At 37.6% G+C, this 21,302-nt stretch overlaps 1 protein-coding gene and 1 long non-coding RNA gene across 7 annotated transcripts in view; one reads left to right on the forward strand and one right to left on the reverse strand.

Moving 5' to 3' along the window:
• Nucleotides 1-21,302, reverse strand: part of flrt1a (fibronectin leucine rich transmembrane protein 1a) — a 144,162-nt gene that overhangs the window by 81,361 nt on the left and 41,499 nt on the right. For 2 of the 6 annotated variants that reach the window (XM_057820583.1, XM_057820579.1), the window contains exon 1: nt 2,926-11,180. The exons of the other annotated variants lie outside the window; for them this stretch is intronic. The gene's annotated coding sequence lies outside the window, so the exon portion shown is untranslated. Of the gene's footprint in view, nt 1-2,925; nt 11,181-21,302 lie in introns of those variants that run through there. 6 annotated transcript variants of the gene reach the window in all.
• The window catches only part of LOC130906343 (uncharacterized), a 32,022-nt gene that overhangs the window by 8,520 nt on the left and 2,200 nt on the right, over nt 1-21,302 (forward strand). The gene's annotated exons all lie outside the window — the stretch shown is intronic.

A 21,302-nucleotide genomic window follows, 5' to 3' on the forward strand; every position in this document is an offset into this window, starting at 1 on the left:
GTGGTTTTTGTGTCAAATTTGGTAGGTGGCGGCTTATAGTCAGGCGTGCCTTATAGTCTGAAAATCTCGGTAATTACTTTACCCATTTTTGCAATGCCATTACCGTTACTGAGGATGTGAAGGGGCGCGTTACGACAATTTGGTTGAGTGAAGCGCAAGTTGTCTGATTTTGTCACACATCTGCCTGCCACCTGCCTGTCTGCCTGCTCAAGAGTGTGCAGAGCGGGAGGTGGGAGGAGGGAAGCGGGTGGTGACGCCTCTGCAAACGCGATTATGATTGGCTAGGTGGCTCGATGCGTTAGCATAGCAGTCGCATTCTTGTTAGCATTAACTCTCAGGCAACATTTTTCTACATACAGTTTGTTAATTGAAAACAATGTACCGGTTCCGTTTTTTTGCTGAATGTGCATTATTATCACCAAGTTGGTGTTGTCCTTTTAGACGCTACAATTATAATAATAATGTTTTTTTTTTTTTTTTTTTACCAAAATAATCACTTGCCCTAAACTTTTCTTATCGTATCCATGAACCTGAAGCAAAGATTGGCGAGGCAGGAGATTCAGAGCTTCACCTGAATATTGAAAAAATAGCTACACACTGTATATATGGAGTGCACCGATACACACAAGTCACGGTTCAGTACGTACCTTGGTACGGAGGTCACAGTTCGGTGCGGGTTCAGTACAACAGGAAAAACAAAAAGCCTTTTGTTTCTCACAGTATTTGAAAGTTAAAAGTGTATACCTTTACACTCTCATATACTGTAGGGGAAATGTACAAAGTGTGACTCATGTTTTGTTTTTTGTTTTTTTATTTGAATGAAAAAAATCAGGTCAATCAGTTAATATAAACACATATGATGTGAAAGATACTAAAGAATTTACAATGTAATAACGTGTAGAACCTCAAAAGTAACGTCAGTTACTTTGCTGAGTTACTAATTACTCTTACAATGAGGTAACTGAGTTATTAACTCAATTACTTTTTAGCAGAAGTCATTTATAACTGTACCTAATTACTTTTTTAAAGTAAGATTAACAACACTGTGCTTGAATATGGTCATTCAATGCCAGCCATACAAATATCTAATGGATTTGATGTCAAATAATAATAATAATATTAATATCGTGCGTAGAGACCAGGGTGTTTACAAACATGTTAAAGACAACTAATATAGTGCGTTGGGCGATTCTTGGCTCTCGCACGCATGAGGCAGTCACGCTCAAGTGTGCATTTTCTCAAGTCACTTGGCAAAAATGTGCACTCGGGTTGGCATGGCCACTGTACCCTACTGGCTGCCAGCTGTCACTCACATAGATGGAAGATAAAGGACAAGGGGAGGCGGGATGGAAGATGAAGAGAGCGGTGAAGATATGAGGACACAAGTCCCGAGGCGTCCTCTTGCTCTCATGTTTTCTCATTTTGTCTTTAGTAATGTAGTAACAAGTACTCAAATACATAAGTAATGAGTACTCGAGTAGTAAATAATGAGTATTCAAGTACTCAAGTAATGACGTAATCAGTAATCGAGTACTTAAGTAAATGAGTACTCGAGTTAAGTAATGAGTACTCGAGTACTTAAGTAACAAACTAACAAGTACTCAAGTACTTAAGTAATGAGTACTTGAGTACTTAAGTAACGACGTAACAAGTACTTAGTACTTTGAGTATGGTGCTTAACTACGTAAGTAAAGAGTTCTAAGTCAGTACTTATAAGTCAGTACTGAGTACTAAGTACTGACTCAATTATGAGTTACTGCAAAATAATATTACTCAAGTAAAAAAATTCATCCAAAATAATGTACTCAAGTACAGGTGAAAATGTATTTGGTGACTCAAGTCATGAGTCACATTGGCTACGTTCATACTGCAGGTCTTAATGCACAATTCCGATTTTTTGTCATATCTGTTTTTTTGGCTTGCCCCTTCAGACTGCCTTTGTCCATTGAGCCTGTTCAAGTATCACTACGCAGGAACATCAAAACAAATGAGTACACAAGACGCGCATACATACATACCGACAGTTTGCCCCAACTCCCGGCCGTGTAAGCAATCTTGAAATACTGCTCGCTTTATCATTTATGATACAAATTAAAGGACATATCTTTGTTAAAAAAAGATACTTTAAGCATTTACTCACAATTGCTAGGTTCATACCGCAGGTCTTAACGTAGGAATCCGATTTTTTTCTCGTGTGTATCGACTCTTGTGATGCACTGACTTGACGGTTGAACTGGAAAAGTCCCATAAAAGTGGACCATTTCAAATCCAATCTAGGTCACTTTCGTATGTGGATAAAATCCGATCTGTGCCACATTTTTCCAGAATGTGGCTGCGATCTGAACTTTATTTATTCCCTTATAATATGGAAAAAAAAAAAAAAATCAATATTAGCGCTATCTTCAAAATATATTCTATTTTACTGTGCATAATGCGAGTCATTTGACGACGAGTCATTTGACGATAACAAAATACGGCAGCTAGGAGGAGAAAGGTTGACTTCTGAGAGGGGAAAAACAGGATATAATAATATAAGAGATAGAAAGTAAATAGAAACATTTGTCACTTTCATGGAAATTTCTAAAATGCAGGTTGGAGCACAGTTATTCAAAACCATTGAAATCACTTCACAGTGATAGTAGCAATGCTCTGTGTGCAGAGGACAACAGGTTTACGCGCGGCCTTTTAAAGTATTCATTATACCGGTAGTACTTATCCAACTAATTAGAGCAGACTTTCCCCAAGATGCTTCTCAATCCCCAAAAGCGCATTTTACCGTGCGTTTCCACAAACTTATAACAACAACAAAAAAGCTGCACCAGCTTTCACAAAGTGAGCAAGAACAAAAGATTTGCGTTCAGCATTTTGGTATGATTTGAAATGTAACAATGTGGCTAATGGCTATACATTCAACATTGAACTCACCTGCTGCGATCCACAGCGCTAGACGTCTAATCCATTTTGACTGGGATTGGTGAACGAACGTTCAACCCAATATATTTTTTTTAAGTTTATAGACAAGTTTCCAAGGTACTTCCGCTTTACTTCCTAATGTCTGTGAGCAACTTCCGTTTTAGAATTTCTCCATCCAAAACAACAATGGAGCTGGAGTAACATTACTCATCAAAATCTCTTAACAAAGACAATTTGGAAATGCCGCATCCATCTGCCATCATCACGACAGGGGAGGAAAACATGTTAATGAAGGTAGATGTGGAACCAAGCTCGTGCCACTACAAAGACCGTGTGATTTTGTAGCCATGCCAACAAAGGCTGACAGTTTGTTATAGTTTTGTCCACGAATGAGCAACGAAGTGATAAGAACAATCTTCCAATCTCATCTACGTGTCATCTACGTCGTGCCATATTTCGCTCAGGAAACTTGTCTATATACAATGAGTCTTTTTTGTTCTGCATCTGGTCATGCTGGTCGTGCATTTGTATACTTATTATATTTGAATTTAATAAGAATTCTCAGTTAAAAGTTCAGAAAGGAGCTGTGTTCAGCATCCAGGGTAATTCCTGTGAGTCATGCGCACTTTGAATATTTCAAACGTCAGATGTAGCTACAAACCTTTCATGAAACACTAGTTTTGCTGATGTAAAAAGACTTAATAGTTCATAAATAACTTACAGGGCAACTGACAAACTTTATATGGTTCTACTGCTGTAATGGAAATAATAAACAACATGTTTTCCTGCATCTACCTGATAGATCCTATGGGCAAAAATACTTTTTGTTTCCATTCCTACTTCCTCTTATTCCAGAACTACAATTGTAACTCTTTTTACTATTAAAATTTACAACTACATAGAAACTGCAATTTCTCGAGAAATTATGATGGGGCTTTGCTGTGGTAGATACAGATCCATCAGGTCACTTCCTGTTGATTTGGGGACATTTCAGGGACATGTCCTGTTGATTTGGGGACATTTTGGTGACACTTCCTGTTGATTTCAGGTCATTTTCTATTAATTTGGGGACATTTGGGGGACATGTTCTATTGATATCTTGATTTGGGCACACATGTTTTTTGCCATTGAAAATGAATGGGAAATTTAAGACGTACATTCTCATCATTAGCATTGACTTACATATACGTCAATGGAATCCAAAAATATTTGCATCAATAGAATTGACATGCAGTACATGGTCATCAATGGCTTGGACGTGCATAGCCCTCATTGGCATCTGTGTACATGGGTGTCAATGTAATGTAAAAGCCAATGGAAATGAATGGGAAATTCGGATGTCCGTGGCCATCATTGGCATAGATGTTCATGGCTGTCAATGGCATTGATTTATTTGGGCGCCAGCTGAATGTCAATAGGCTTTAATGGTAAATTGTAAAAAAAATAACAAGAATTTACGTTTTCCTGCCTTAGAAAATGAATAGGAAATTTAGACGTACACGGCCGTCAATGGCATTCCATTAGAAATGAATGGGACAGTTTTTGGCGAATTTTGGGGGAACTGTAGGTTTTTGCCAAATTCTGTATACAAATTTTATGCCCCTTACCGTCCTGGAATTTATTAATTTGTAAACTATGTGATTTGATCAAAAATTGTAGGACAAGTAGCGTTTTGATTGTTTTTTTTATTTTTCCAAAAACCCATGTTTATGGGCGAACAGAAAATTTTGGGTGGTCATTCGAAAAATTCCCTGCGTCGTGTGAAAATTCCGGTCATTCTGATATTAAACGGTGACGGTAGGTCAAATGGTTTGGGCTGTTTGGCGCGCTGATTAAACGCCATTCAAAAAAAACAAAAACAAGGAATTTTACCATACAGGCCTGTGTAAGGCACAGCCCCATTTTGGATCAAGGTCTTTTGACTAATGAATAAGGTTCTATCTGGAAGTGGCCATGTTTAGGCCTTAAACCAGAATAATTGGTTACATCAGCATTGCTGCTGATGTGCTAAGAACAGAGTGTGCACAGAATGGAAGAGTAAAACAAGGCAGGGGAGGGAGGGTAGCTGATGTTTGCTCCTTTTTTCCCCTGAAATTGTTCATTTCTCATCTTTGTTTGTCAGATTCAACTTTAAAATCGATCCAGTCTCTGGCTCGGGGGGTTTATGTTTTGGTCTATGTGGCTGTAACAGCACATAGAACAGCCAGTACCATCGACCCCAGAAGTCCTTCAACATTTTTGTAAGACGTGCATGGATGAGTCTGCATTTCTGTTGTCCAAAATTTTGTGAGGCACACTGCTTTTTGCATCAACTGTGTTCACTGAGGCACAGTGGAAAATTGAGTCTGCAGATGGGATCTGTGTAATCGCAATTTAGAAAAAAATAATTCGTGAAGATGTTCATGCTAGACATTAACCTCAGTCACTGAGCAGCTCGTCCTTTATTTATGTGCATAGTAAATGTGTCAAACCAGCTCACAATTCAGCAGTTTACTCATTTCTCAACAAGGTAGATAGTACCGTTGTCACAGTACTAAAATTTTAACTTGATATCGATACTCTAAAAATACTCTGAGCCATTTTCAATACTACATAAATAAAAAGTTAAATGTTATTTTTCATTAACTCATTCTGTTTCCCTCCAGTGGCAGTAATTATTTTTGACAAGAAAAGTAACCTTAATTTGCCCCAAAATCATCAGAAAATGACCCAAATTTAACAGAAAAGACCTGAAATGAACAGGAAGTGACATGAAAATGCTTTAAATGCAGCAGGAAATGACCAATGAACATGAAATGACCTGAAAATGCCCCCAAAACAATAGGAAGTGATCCAAAATGCAGAAAAAGTGACCCCAGAATAGGTATGTGCCGGTATGAGATTCTGACCGTATGATAACCCTTAGCCAAAATATCACGGTTTCACAGTATCACGGTATTTCAATTACAGCTAAAATGTGTTACTTTTAGAAAAAAAAATCCATCAAACAGGATTTTTACTTTTCAAAACATTACCAAATTGGAACATAGGTATAATCTTAGAATAAATCTTTCAAAAAACAACAAAATATTTAAGATAAAATTAAAATAATACTTTAGGTGAGCCCAAACCCACAGCCACAGCTCAACCTTTATACCATCAGAACAAAAATAATTGAATTATTTTCCATAAAAAGCACATGAGTATGACTCGTATAATGTTTACATTATACACACACTCTCTTTCTCAACACATACAGTTGCCAGAGAGAAAATAAACACATGTTTTACCACCGCTAGACACACTAAACACGCTGGAATTTACTAGAGATGCACGATAATATCGGTCACCGATAATTATCGGCCGATAATGGCAATTATGACGTCACACAGATAATCCAGATAAAACGAAATTCAACCGATAAGGCAATCCGATAATTATATACTTGATTTAGCCTCCAAATGTGCGCAATCAACAGTTTTGTCCAATTCTGCTAGTTTTAAGGAGGTGTTTTTGCAGTGTAGTAATGTGATATATTTTAGGAATGGCTTACTTTTAAAAGCATTTTTGTGCAACTTGGGTGTTTACTCTGTAAGTAATTGTTGCCAAAAGCTTACCATTACACAATGTCATTGCCATAGTTCAGATGTTGGAATTTACTACTTGTTCACATTTGATGTGGAAAAAATAGCACTAAATTACATTTTTGTACAGTAGCATTGGATCTTTGTATACTTTAAAATTTTACATACATATTTGAATAGAATTATCGGCGTGACATTATCGGTTATCGGGTGGAATGGGCAGGAAATTATTGGTTATCGATATCGGTTGAAAAATTTACTATCATGCATCACTAGAATTTACTCTCGTAGCTGGTGGGAATCGTTCATGACAGTGTTTACTAATCTTTGATTTTGTATAAATGCGAAATCATATCATATTGTGGCCCCTCCGCAAACATGTTTTACATGTCGGTTGGCCCTTCTCCTCTAAGCTGCGGCCGTCTGTAACCGAAATATTCCCATACCAGTGATTTCGTTTTCTTTGATGGGGGAACATTTTCAGGAGCTTCACCTCCTCCAGCCACCGTGTAGCACAGTTGACTCACTGATACTGAGCAACGACCAGTGTGGGAGGGTTGAGCCTTACAGCTTCAAGTGAAGGATTTCTCGATTCATTTTTTGGGACATAAAAACATAGCTAATACCTAAGGGATGATATGACGGAGATTTTTCGCGGGTCTAAAATCTTGAAATTTTCATACCACGGTATACCTTGAAACCGGTAATCGGAATGTCCCATTATGTACCGGAAGTCGCCCAAACTCAACAGAAAGTGACCCGTTAGTTCTCTAACATAAATTTAAAAAAAATAAATAAATTTAAAAAAATGAATTTAACCAAATTAAACTCACTAACTCACCGCCTGCCATTGACAACAATAGAGGTCAGATTCATTTAAAATGGGAGGACTGACTGTGAAAGGTCATCTTCCAATGTCATTTACGGGACTGGAGGTTCAGTTCATTTTAACTGGGAGGTGCGAATGAACAGTTGTTCATTTGCCCTTTCTAGTAAAAATGAATTTGACGTCAGCGCCGTCGTTTTCAGCCAATGAGTTAACAAATAAAATGCACAAACACCCAAATGGCAAATCATTATGTTGTTACGTGTTTGGGTTTATGCAGCTAGATATACTGTATATCTCATAAACTTGATTTTTTAATTTAAAAAAAAATTTTTTTGTCATTTACAGTACTTTTTTAGCTTAACCCTGTGGGTGAGAAGGATAAATCGAGTGGATGTTGTGAATTGTTGTACAGAAAAGGTCACAAGACTGCCTAGTGGCGTGGTTGCCATTTCAAAAGGACAGCGAAGGAACAAAATTCACATCAGTAGGTTTACGGGACATTCCGTTGTCTTACATGCATGTTTAAAATGTTTAGGTTTTCTTCGAATTATTTAGCAATAACTGCTAGCTACTGCCAGCTCTCCAATGTGGTAACCAATTTAATGACAAACGACTATGTTCATGACATTAATCGGTGTAACGGAAAATTTAATGGATTAGGCAGTCCCTCAAGGATAATATTAACCGTGCGTTGGTTTCCACCACCCCTACTTTTGAATCAGCTTGCATTTTGAAATGTAAATCATGGCTGGCGTACAGTCTCTCTTTGAAGCAATTAACCTCATGTAACGCTTTCTTTTTGACTGACGCTTCATATTTTCAAAGCACAGTGGAAGAGAAGAGTAAAATCATAATTCAAGCTGTTTGGTCTGTCGTATAAATTGTCTAATGACGTGTACACGGGTAAAATTGGATACAGGTAAGTGTCAAAATGTCACCACTTTGTCAACAACTGCGTGAGTGACAAAAAAAAAGTCCACCGGTTTACAACTGTTTTTCAACATACAGTGACAAGGAATATTCATAATCTACTGTCCCTAATATTATCAAACGATTTAGAGGATCAGGAAAAATCTCTGCATATAAGCAGCAAGGCCGAAAACCAATATTGAATGCCTGTGACCTTTAATTCCTCAGGCGGCACTGCATTAAAAACCGGCATCAATGCGTAGAGGATATTGCCACGTGGGCTTAGGGACACTTCTTAAAACATTGTCAGTTAGCACATTTCATTGCTATCTTCAAATGGAACCTAAAATGCTACAATGCAATGCAAAAGCGTAAAACAACAAAACCCAAATGATTGGTGTTAGCTCATCTGTGTATTCAAATGAGTATAGGTTGGAAAGGATTTGTTGTTCCCCCATCAGACGCAAATTTTTGTAAAAATGATGTCAATCATTTGTGCTACGTTTGTGCTATAAAATTTTTTGTTTGTGCTGCTATCGTTTTTAAAGGGAACCGCGGACTTAAAAACTTGTAGGCTCTAATAAGCCACAATTGTTCATTTTTTCTAAAATATGTTATTAGAAACGCAAAATAATTGCCATTGATTTAAAAATGTATAATATTTAGTACATGTTCTGACCTATGGAGGGCGCCATGTTTTATGCGTGCAATGGACACTCGGGGTGATGACGTAGTTTGTCACTGTCACTAGACGAACACTAACGGTTTTCTGCAATTCCTTCTACCCAGCAAAACCTCCAACACATGCGCACATCGGTTAAAAGCGGTGAGTTCTTACTATTTGTGTTTTTATTGAGTCTTTTATTACCTTTTCATTGCCTCAAAATACTTTTTGCGTGTGTTTCCTTCCCATACTTTTAAGCATTGTGTTTTTTTGTGGTAGCTTCAAAGCAGATTGTTGATCTGTTGTCATGTAGCGTATTTATGTAACCGGTTTTTGCATCGAACCGCGCTGCGCGACGCGATCCATCCCCCTTGTCCAGGTCAGGACTACCCGCGCCGCACGACACGTCCACGCGACAGCAGTGGCGCCACCAGGGGGTGGCCAGGGGTGGCCACGGCCACCCCTATAAATTGATTGGTCACCCCACTGGCCACCCCGCTTGCCAGTATATTGTTAGATTGTTGTAGCATCAGTTATGGATTTCATCCCAAATGAATGCATTTAGTTTGTTTTGTTTTGTTAAATGTAGGGGCTGTCAAATTTATCGCGTTAATGGGCAGTAATTATTTCTTTTTAATTTATCACGTGAAAATATCGCAATTAACGCATTCGCGGTACGACTCATTCACGCATTGCCGCAAACAGCCTACAATGGCGCCGTTTTAGTCATATACAGAGATAAGAGGCAGAGTCAAGTGAGTGGAGTAGATTCAAGCATTCACTGGGGCCGTGCTTTTAATTGGCAAAAGCTTTGTTATCTCATCTCTCCCACAGCAACTATAAATATTGTGGGGAAGATTGACAGGAGTTGATCTTTTTCTTAACACCCTGTAGTGTACCCAACGTAGAGAAGATATAACATTTGCAGCCACCACACACAGTCATGGTTGCACCACTTCCCATCATGCATTTGTGCAGAACAGTTAAGTCGCTACAGTATCATTTACTGAAAGCTCAACAAATACACTAGATGGCAATATTTAGTCACAATATACAAACTCGCATTTATCTTTTACGAATTACAAGTCTTTCTATCCGTGGATCCCTTTCACAGAAAGAATGTTAATAGTGTTAATGCCATCTTGTGGATTTATTGGTATAATAAATACAGTACTTATGTACAGTATGTTGAATGTATATATCAGTCTTGTCTTATCTTTCCATTCCAACAATAATTAACAGAAAAATATGGCATATTTTAGAGATGGTTTGAATTGCAATTAATTACGATTAATTTTTAAGCTGTGATTAACTCGATAAAAATTTTAAATCGTTTGACAGCCATAGTTAAATGTACACCTTATGCCTAATATATACATAGCACAATAAAACAGAATTGTTGTGGAACTCAAAATGTTGACTGGACAGTTATGGACTATGCACATTAAATCATTAGTAACATCAAATATTACACAATACACCAAAGTATATCAGTAGCCATGTCCTTAAGTTTTTCTGATAGTTTTCCCCTGACCTTTTTACTGCAATAATATAATGAAAACCTGAAATTATGGCTTTTAGTTTTGGCCACCCCAAGATTTTAAGTGGCCCCATCTGGCCACCCCTGTGAAAAATTTCTGGAGGCGCCACTGCGCAACAGGTGGATGTGCTGACCGCCAACCCATAAGCCCGGACCAGCAGCTTTAGCTGCCAGCGCACCCACTTGAAGGCATCAGGAGGGAGGTTTCTACGCAAACCCTAACCTGCGTGTACCAGTTATTTTTAAACAACCCTCATTTGATATTACTACGTTTACGTATTTTCTTAAGGCATCTTTAGAATGTTCTGTCCGTATGCATCTAAACACAAAACAAGCTGAAAGCGCACGGTAGTACTTTAGGCATCAAATTTGGTTCTTGTAGGACGTTTTGCCAGTGAAGCACATTTTGGCAGAACAACGGTTTTGTCATATTCTCAGCTCGTCTCATGCACTCTTTCCTGTTCACTCTGCTTTTGCTGCTCGTTTTGTGAACTATCGACAGTGCTGTCATGCTCATTAATGTTCCTCTCGGGGTCAAATTGAAAGGGTTGAACAGATGACATGTTTATGTCGCTAGAGTCATACTCTGGAAGCCCGGCAGCATAACCCAGTGATGTCACCACCCTGCGACGTCAACAATAAAGGCGAACTACTGTACTAGTTAAACTAATTTTACAAATTGTATGAAAACGAAAACATCAACAGGGATTTTAATATCAAATTATTCTAACTGATATTAACTTTTAAACTACAAGTCTTTCTATCTGTGGATCCCTTTAAGAACTCCCTGAAGTTGGCCCCCCATCAGACACAAATTTATAGAAAAATGATGTCATTCGTTTGTGCTAGGTTTCTGCTGGTTTGTGTTTTAAAAATGTTCGTTTGTGCTGCTATCGTTTTTTGGATATTGAGAGATCAATTTCGAGTGATGACATCACGCAGCCCGCTATTTATTGCAAAATGGACCTGAAATTATGCCATTCGTTTGTTATGTTTGTGCTATGAAAATTTTCGTTTGTGCTGCTATCGCTATTTAGATATTGAGATATTAATTTTGAGCGATGACGTCAATCACAGCCCCTCCGTTGCAGCTGACCAACTCTCTCAATAATGGAGGGGTGTCCCAATAACTAGCACAAACGTAGCACAAACGAATGGCTCCTTAGGGTTCATTTTGCAGTGAATTTTTATTGTTCATCATCATAGTCTGAGTCTGATCTAACTTAGAAAAACATTTTTTGCCAGTCAAAATGGATTGGGCATCTAGCAACGTCAATGGCATTGAAAGATACAGAAGTATGCACAGCCAGTCCTTCCAGTTTGAAATGAATTTGATTTCTATCGTTGTCATAGAGTTAATTTTGGGTCTTTTTCGTTAATTTTAGGGTACTTACTGGTCACTTCCTGTTGATTTTGGGTCACTTCCCGCACATTTCAGGACATTTCAGAGTAACTTCCTGTTGATATCAGGTCATTTTTTTCCAATTGAAATGGGATTTTTATCAATTTTTTTTGTGGAACCGTACATTTTTGGCAAGAACTTTTGTGCGGCTTGTTGTCTTGAATTTATTTTGTGTGAATAATGTGATTCAAATTTTTAAAAAAGAAAAAGGAGGATTAGATACATTTTGAAATTTAAAAATGCCAATTTTTCTGCAATTGAAAATTTATTTGGCAGTTTTTTTTGTCAAATAAAATCTTGAGTTTTTGCTGCAAGGGGACGAAATCCAAATAAGGCCTATGTCCTGTGAATATTTGTAATGTTTCAAAGATCAAAGTTGAATCGGTCAAAGTGAGTATGCTCTATGAAAAAAAAACATACGGATAATATACATAGGGAACTTTACAAAGCACCCCCACAACTCTAACTTTCGATTATTAAACTGTATTTTATGATGACGTCCAATCTCAAACTAAAATGTCAATTAAAGGACAGTTTTCACCCTTCTTATTCATTTGCAATTTATTTGTTCAGGAAGGATTTAGGTTTGCTGATAGAGCCACTCCCAATCTGCCAAATAAATAGCACTCATAAAACTCACGTCTGCTGCACAGGATGGCAGCGGGTTTACAATATATGTCTGAATAAATCTATGAAAGGCAGCATTGCCAAGTCTTCCGCAGTGAAATATACTAATAGCGGCTCAGAATGTCACATGTGGGAGAGGATGTGACGCCTTGGCTGACATAGAAATCAAGCAATGGGGGATTTATCATCAGGAAGAAAGAATTTCTAATGTGGAAAAGATCTTTTTTGAAAAGACACAGTGCTCGTTTGGCAGGAGGTCTATCTGAAACCGTCATTCAATAAGCTGTGCACAATAATGTACGATAAATTGTTCTTTTGAAATAAGTTGTGTTTTCCTTATTTTTGTGAATGATTAAAAAAAAAAAAAGTTAATTTGAGTTTTTGTTGTAGTTATTTTTTTGCCAAACAGGAAAATCTAGCAGCTAGTTATTCATTCAATACATTCTAAGAGAAAGAGGTTATTACCTTGGTCTTTCCAAGGGAAAGAACAAGGTTATGTTGTTGTACAACTTTATTGTACTTCTTTATTATTATTCTTTATTATTATTATTATTCAATAATTGTTGACGTTTTTTTCGGCGCGCCGCGCAGCCCGAACCATAGCACCGATCGGCACCGTTCAAGTATCGACACGACCGGAATTTTCGTGCGACGATGGGAATTTTTCAAACGACCCCGAAAATTTTTCCGTTCGGCCGTAAACGCCGATTTTCCAATTTTTAAAAAAAATTTCAAAACGCTACTTGTCCTACAATTTTTGAGCAAATCACATAATTTGGACATCAAAAATTCCGGGACGGTGGGGGGCATAAAGATTGTATACAGAATTTGGAAAAAATGTACGCTTCCCCGGATATTTACCAAAAACTATCCCATTCATTTCTAATGCGAAAATTTCCCATTCATTTCAATGGGATTTCCAATGGAATTTACATTGCATTGATGCCATTGACGGCCATGCATGTCGAATCTATTGATGCCAATGTACTTGGCTTCAATTGACTATATGGATGTCGATGCCACTGACGGCCATGGACGTCCAAAATTTTTCCCATTCATTTTCAATGGGGAAAAAACTAAATTTCCCCAAATCAACAGAAAATGACCAGATATCAATAGGACGTGTCCCCCAAACGTCCCCAACTCCATTGACGCTTATAGGGGGTGCTGCCATTGACGTCCATGGACGTCCAAAATTTTCCCCATTCATTTTCAATGGGGAAAAAACTAAATTTCCCCAAATCAACAGAAAATGACCAGATATTAATAGGACGTATACCCCAAACGTCCCCAACTCCATTGACGCTTATGGGGGGTGCTGCCATTGACGTCCATGGACGTCCAAAATTTTTCCCATTCATTTTCAATGGGAATTTTTTTTTTTTCCCCAAATCAACAGAAAATGACGAGATATCAATAGGACGTGTCCCTCAAATGTCCCCGATTGCATTGCCGCTTATGGAGGGTGATGCCATTGATGTCCACGGACGTCCAAACTTCCCATTAATTTCCAATGGCATTTCCATGGACGTCCAATTCTCCCAATCATTTCTAATGGCTTTTACTTTGTTTAGTGCCATTGATTTGCATTATGGTCCATTCTATTGATAGACCTGAGTGGGGCTAAGATCTGTATCTCCACAGAGGAAAGACCAAGGTGTAATTTCTCCCGAAATTGCAGTTTCTAGTTCTTTATGTAGTTACTTTATAATTTGGGGCTGACAGCACAAATAGAAGAAATAAAAATATACTTTGGACAGAGGTTTTGCACTTTATCTGCACTTGTTTTGTTCAATATTTAACATGTTTAACCTTTTATAGGGAAAGTGGCTATTTTTGGAAGAATAAAAAACAGAAATATACATTTATATATGTGTTCATATACAGTATATATGTGTTACAGTGGTATGAAAAAGTATCTGAACCTTTTGGAATTTCTCGCATTTCTGCACAAAATCACCACCAAATGTGATCTGGTCTTTGTCAAAATCACACAGATGAAAAAACAATGTCTGCTTTTACTAAAACCACACAAACATTTTTAGATTTTCACATTTTAATGAAGATAGTATGCAAACAATGACTAGGGGGGAAATAAGTAAGTGAACCATCACATTTAATATTTTGTGGGCCCTCCTTTGGCAGCAATAACTTCAACCAGACACTTCCTGTGGCTGCAGATCAGTCTGGCACATCAATCAGGGCTAATTTTGGTACATTCTTCTTCACAAAACTGCTATAGTTCAGTCCGATTCCTGGGATGTCAGCCATGAATTGCTGTGTTTAGGTCATGCTACAGCATCTCAAAGGGGTTCAAGTCTGGACTTGGCCACTCCAGAACGTGTATTTTTTTCTTATGAAACCATTCTGATTTTCTTTTACTTCTGTGTTTTTGATCATTGTCTTGTTGCAGCATCCATCCTCTTTTTAGCTTTAAGTGTCTGACAGACGGCCTCAGGTTTACCTGCAAAACATTCTGATAAACTTTTAAATTCATGCTTCCGATTAATGATTGCAAGTTGTCTAGGCCCTGAGGCAGAAAAACATCCCCAAATCATGATGATGCCTCCACCATGCTTCACAGTGGGGATGATGTTGGTGAGCTGTTCCATTTTTCATCCACAAATGACGTTGTGTGTTACCCCCAAACAATTCAACATTGGCTTCATCAGTCCACAAAATATTTTGCCAAAACTTCTGTGGAATTTCCAAGTGTCTTTTTGAGAACATTAAATGAGCAACAATGTTTTTGTTAGAAAGCAGTGGTTTCCTCCGTGGAGTCCTCCCATGAACATTTTTGGCCATAGTTTTAAATATAGTTGATGTGTGCACAGTGATTTCTGTAAGTGATTTCTTTAGCAGATATTCTAGGGTTCTTTTTTACCTCTTTGAGTATTCTGCACTTAACTCATGGCATCACCTTTGGTGGACGGCCACTCGTTGGGAGAGAAAAAACAGTGCCAAATTCTCTCCATTTGTAGGCAGCTTCTCTGACTGTCGATTGTCCAGACTTTAAGAGATGGTTTTGCATCCTTTCCCAGCTTTATACAAATCAACAATCCTGGATCGCACGTCTTCAGGACTCTTTCGACCGAACCATGATGCACATCAGACAATGCTTCTCATGAAGACATTTCTTACCAGGTGTGTGTTTTATAGTGGGCAGGGCAGCTTTAAACCACTCATCAGTGATTGGGCACACACCTGACATAAAATTTTTGGTAAAAATTGGTTTCAATTGCTCTTTAGGTCTCCTTAGGCAGAGGGTTCACTGACATATTTTCCCCCTTCTGTCATTGTTTGCATACTATCCTCATTAAAATATGAAAACCCTGTAAATGTTTGGGTGGTTTTAGTTAAAGCAGACACTGTCTTTTCATCTGTGTGATTTAAAAAAAAAGATGAGATCAGCTTTGATGTTGATTTTATGCAGAAATATGAGAAATTCCAAAAGGTTCAGATACTTTTTCATACCACTGTATACATGTTTATGGCGCCCAATATGGGAGGACTGTTGTGAATGTTTGTCTTTCAATGCCATCAACAATGCTATATATCAATTCGATTTGACCAGGAGGGTTGGCAGCCATTGTTTAATCACTGCCAGCCCTCTAGTCGAAATGGATTGGATGTCTAACGCCGTCAATAGCAATGAGTTCAATGGGTGCCGTCTTTTTTTTTTTTTATATTGGCTCCTTTAAAAGTCTGTAGAAAAATAAAAATCATAAATCACATTTTTGGTGGAAAAAAAAGAGATTTTATATTTATGCCATATCCCCTAGTTGTGTTCCCTGCAAGTGTGAAGCAGATTAATTTGTAACCAAGGTCTACTATGGAGGCTGTCCAGCTGAGCACAGACGCCTGTAGCAAGGGTACCAACACCAACCTCCTTTTCTCTCTTTTCACATCCTCCTCCAAGACTTTAAAGCCAAGCAGAAGAAAGCAGTGTTTCCGCTCCTGCAAAATAGCCGTGGAATGGTTTTCATTTGAACAACAAAACTAGTCCACACTAATGACAATGAACACATGATGAAAAACATTTTCCAGGAGTCAGATCTCGGGTGGTAAGGTGCTGCAAAGTGCACACTAGGTTTTACATCCTTCTGAAAAGGTAAAGACCACAGATTCTTTGAGAAAGTCTTAGCAAAATATTTTCATTCAGTAAGGTTCAGAATTTTGTGCAAAAAGACATAGGACATGGCCCCTATATTTAATACAAAATAACTCAATGGAATAAAGGGGCTTCTTTCTCTGTTGACGTCCCGTTGCCTTGAGTCAACCATGACCCGAAAGACTTTAAAAAGACAAAATAACTGTAATTCAAGAATTATGAACGCCACATTTGTGTGCTAGCTATTGAATTAAAACTGAAAACCCGAAATAATCATCATGATATAATTCAAATCGTTTGTGCTGCATGTATAAAGCCTAAATCGCTGCCAATGCCTAACTATTCCATCCATTCACTTTTATTATGCGTCAAAAAAGGTTGTAGGGTAGGATTGTCAAAAGTATTAAATTATTGATACGCAGTTTTTTTTTTCACTACCACACGTCACCAGAAATTTGTATCATGGCGTAACTTTGAATTTACCTACTCTTGATAGAAAGTGCATAGGTTTGCATATGGACGGTAGGGACATAACACTACCAACTTTTCGGGATGCTCATATTGTCCCCACCACCTTTTAAGCAACCTTATTTGCATTATATAATGACTTCAGTTATATAGGTAATTTAGATTGTCTTCCCATATGTTGTAAGGATAGAACTGACCCTACCATTATTAAGTGAATTACAGTACTTTATATGTTCGGACTTACATTGACCCATTTTCACTTGCTGAATGTGGCAGTCCATTTTTTCCCCTGAAACACATGTTTGATTGGCTGATGACTTAACACACACACACACACACAAACATGCATTCACAGCCCGACAGAAATTCCAACATGCCGCCTCCGCCCCCATCAAAGACGAGGGATATCAGAAGTTTTTTTTTTTGGCCAGCAGCAGCAGCCACTGTAAGCAATGTAAAGCGACGTCAGTGTTGTGGAGGTGGGAACACACCACTAATCTTGCTACTGAAAGCCCGACCTGCATCAAAGTTAGCATACCAATCTGTGTTAAACTGTAAGAAATGTGGTGAACCAAGATTTACCCCCTTCCCGGGGGTTTTGATTTTTATTTGATTTATGTGGTCTTAAAGCAGCCCAAAGGACCTTTCAATTTTTGTTGAGTTTGACTGTGCTTGTGGACAAAAACAATAGGGTTTTACCTGGAGGAAGGCTCCATTTTAATTTTTGTTACTCCCTGACTAAGATTTTTTTTTTGTCATATCTAATTTATTTAGACAGACAATTTTGAGTGGTATTAAGGCAAGTGTTTGTTTGTTTTTGTTTTTTTGTTTTTTTGCAGTCCTGTATCGTTAAGAGATGATTAACAAGTTTGTATTTTTTGTGTATGTTAATATAATTTGTGTTCAGATATTGCAATTTAAATTTACTAATAAAATCCAGACATTTATTCTAGATTTCAAAATGTTTATTTTAGTAGGTTTTTTTTTTTTTTTTAAACAAAGGTTTGAATCGAAAGATGCACTGCGAAAACCCAACGACTTAAAATTGCAAAAAACAAAAACAAAAAAAAACCCATGACATTATTTTCAGTTTATATCTAATAGAAATAAGTGAAATTATCAGCCAGTACTTCATGTAAATTTTACTCAGATTTCTTGAAACAAGAATACTGTAATAGCTAGCTGAAAATAAGCTTAACAGACTAATTTTAATCAAAAGGTTTCTATATTTAATCATAAAAAAATTGTCAGAAATGTTTTTAATTCAACAATAGATATTGTTCAAAACATTATTTAAAAGCATTTTTATCTTGATTTAGGTGAAAAATGACCAACCTTTAGATGTGTGGGCTTAACAACAACAAATAGTAACATTTACTTAAAGTAAGTGGAAGAATCTGACGCATTAATCTGTTAACTAGCCTTTAACACTCAAAACAAGAACATTATTCGACTGGATTTAAGAAAAATTATCAGATTAAGATGTTATAAACTAGCAGTGTGAAAGTTAGTATAAATCAATATTTATTTATTTTGCACTAATCAGTTAGCCTATCAATTAATTGGGTTTATATTGGTGAGAAATGTAGCCCTAACCACCATTCACTCAATCTGTTCGGTTTTATTAATTTCCCGTCCCCAGCAAAAATTGTACATGCAGGTTATGCTGATATATCGTCCCTACTAATATTGAGACCAAACCTAGCCCTTGCTAGTTAGTGATGGTATTGTGGGATATTTTTTTTTTTAATTTTTTGTAAATTAATTGACTGCCATTGACGTTGGTAGATGTCCAATTCATTTTGACTGGTAGGAGCAAATTGATTTTCATTCATTCATTTTTATTTTTGTTGAATAATTTCTTGTTGATTTTCCGGAATTTCCAGGTCACTTCCTGTTGATTTCGTGTCACTTTCTGTTGATTTTGGGTGACTTCCTGTACATTTTGGGAAGTTTTTTTTCTTTTTCTTTTATCTGTCAAAAATAATGACCACCAATGGCGAAACATGAAAGGCTTTATTGAAAATGATATTTAATTTAGGGATTTCTAGTTAGGTAGTATCAAAAATGGTCTTGAGTATTGATATTGAGATGAAAATCTAGTACAGTGGCAACAGTTTTGAGGGAAAATGGAACCTATCCAATGTGACTCTGACCTTTTCAGGGCAAAGACAGGCAAATAATAAAGACACACATTCAGAGGGCAGACAGTTTGCAGAATTGGTAAGGCAAAAACGCGATCACTTCTTTCTGAGTAAGTAAAGTGCAAAGGCAAGACTTATTGTGCTTAATGTGAAAAGGGCATTAAATGCCCTTGTAAGGCTAGTGTTATCTCCTTATAAAACCTTAAGCATAATTTTCTTTTCAAACAACTTGTAGGACATGAATCAATAAGTTTTGACACGGCATAGATTTTGAATCTTTCATCAACATCCAATTCAAGTGACTACAAAAGAGCTTGACTATATCTCTACTTATCACAATAATCTGTAATCTACAACTGAAAGTCAAGTAAGTACAGAGGGTATTTTTAAAAGTAATCCAGAATTTATCGATTGATTCCGCCCTATGTGCACTCTCTATTTCATCCATTAGCATTCCACGTCCATATGCTTTATTGTCTTTTTGTTCATAAGAATGCGAACAGAAAATTTCAAAGATTAACAAATAAAGTAGCCTGGATGAACAAAACACATTTTTTTATTGCAAATTTGTCCGGACAATATTGCAGGCTACAATACCTCAGGTAATATTGCATGTTACAAATAAAATGTTCTGTTGACTGCAATTACACTAATCCAAAGTCATGTCCGTTATGTCTACTCTATTTAAATGCCACAAGATGTTACATCATCATAATGATAGTCAAGCGTAGTGGGAGCAAATTATTAACATATCGATGAATTTTGCTGCGCTACAAAACAAAAGAGGATCACAGAGTACTAAAGAGACTTTAGGTACGTGGACCATACCAAAACTGACTGACTGATTTGATCCGCACTGGAGTTCTTCTGCTGGGCTCTATTTTAATAGACAGCACACCTCCACCGTGTTGCAATTCCTAGCATGTTTTGATTTTTATACTGGGTGGGTGTTTGCCAATTTGACAGTCCGGTCTCCACCAGTGAGTTGAGGAGATTTTTTTTTAGAGCACAGGCTGAGTGAGAATTTGGTGGCAGGAAGTCGCTCCAGGATTATTCGCGCTCAGACCATATCTGAATGGTGGTACTGCTGGTCTAACGTGATTTTGGTGATTTTGATTGAGGCAGAAGAAGACAAATCTGGAGTCCAAGCAGACAAATGTCATGACAAGACTTTGCATTTAAAGGGAATGACCAGAACCACTTTAATTAGCCTTGAATGAAGTCAGCTCTGAAAATGCTGGATCTAAATCAGTCATGAGAAGTTTATGTTTTCACACCGGTCCAACTAAACCGCACCAAGAGCATAGGCGGAGATTGAGGGGGGGGGCAGAGGGGGCAGTGACACCCCCGGTGCCCGAAAAATATTGTTGCATGTAATTGACTTTCCCCTAAATGAATTGAAAGAGGGAGTTCAGAATGTTTAACATTAGGCTTAATCTTCAGGTTAGCGGGGGTTTAATTAGTTGGTGGAGTTGATTTCAACAAGTTCCGTGCAGCTTGTTAGTTTCAGGGCTCTTGAGTGGCTAAGCTAGCGTGACTGTATGGTGCTGCTTAGCATACGAATCAAAAAAACAACATATGCATCACCGATGACCCATGCAATCAATAGTGTTGGCTATGTTTTCAGGTTAAAGTTATTAAAACTACCCATTGCATGTCAATAATAGTAGTCATAGACTTCATAATGATATTGACGCTACAGGGGACGCGGGGCCGATTAATAGGGGGCCTGCATTGTTGGCATGGTCGTCAAAGCTGACCGAGTGGAATCACAGACACTTGTAAACAAATGCTTAAATCCCTGAATTCGTTATAGATATGGACATAAAACAGCCTCGATTCTTGATTAAAAGCAAAAAAAACGTGCAGGTGGCATTTATTTTACTTAAATATTGTGAAGTATAATGCCAGTGCTGTAGCGGCTAATTTCTCTCATTGATTTTTTTCACAACATTTGAAAATGCATGCATGCTACAAAATATACAATAAGTACCTTGAATCCTCGAACAAATCTCTCCTGAGACAATCCTTCTTGTTTGTATGCAGTACAGCTTTCGTACTATTTCAACCTAAATCCGCCGTTGGATCGCTGCATGTGTTGCTGCGACCGACTGCGAATAACTGAAGCACAG

This window comes from Corythoichthys intestinalis, chromosome 18 (genome assembly GCF_030265065.1).
Source record: "Corythoichthys intestinalis isolate RoL2023-P3 chromosome 18, ASM3026506v1, whole genome shotgun sequence".
NCBI lineage: Eukaryota > Metazoa > Chordata > Actinopteri > Syngnathiformes > Syngnathidae > Corythoichthys > Corythoichthys intestinalis.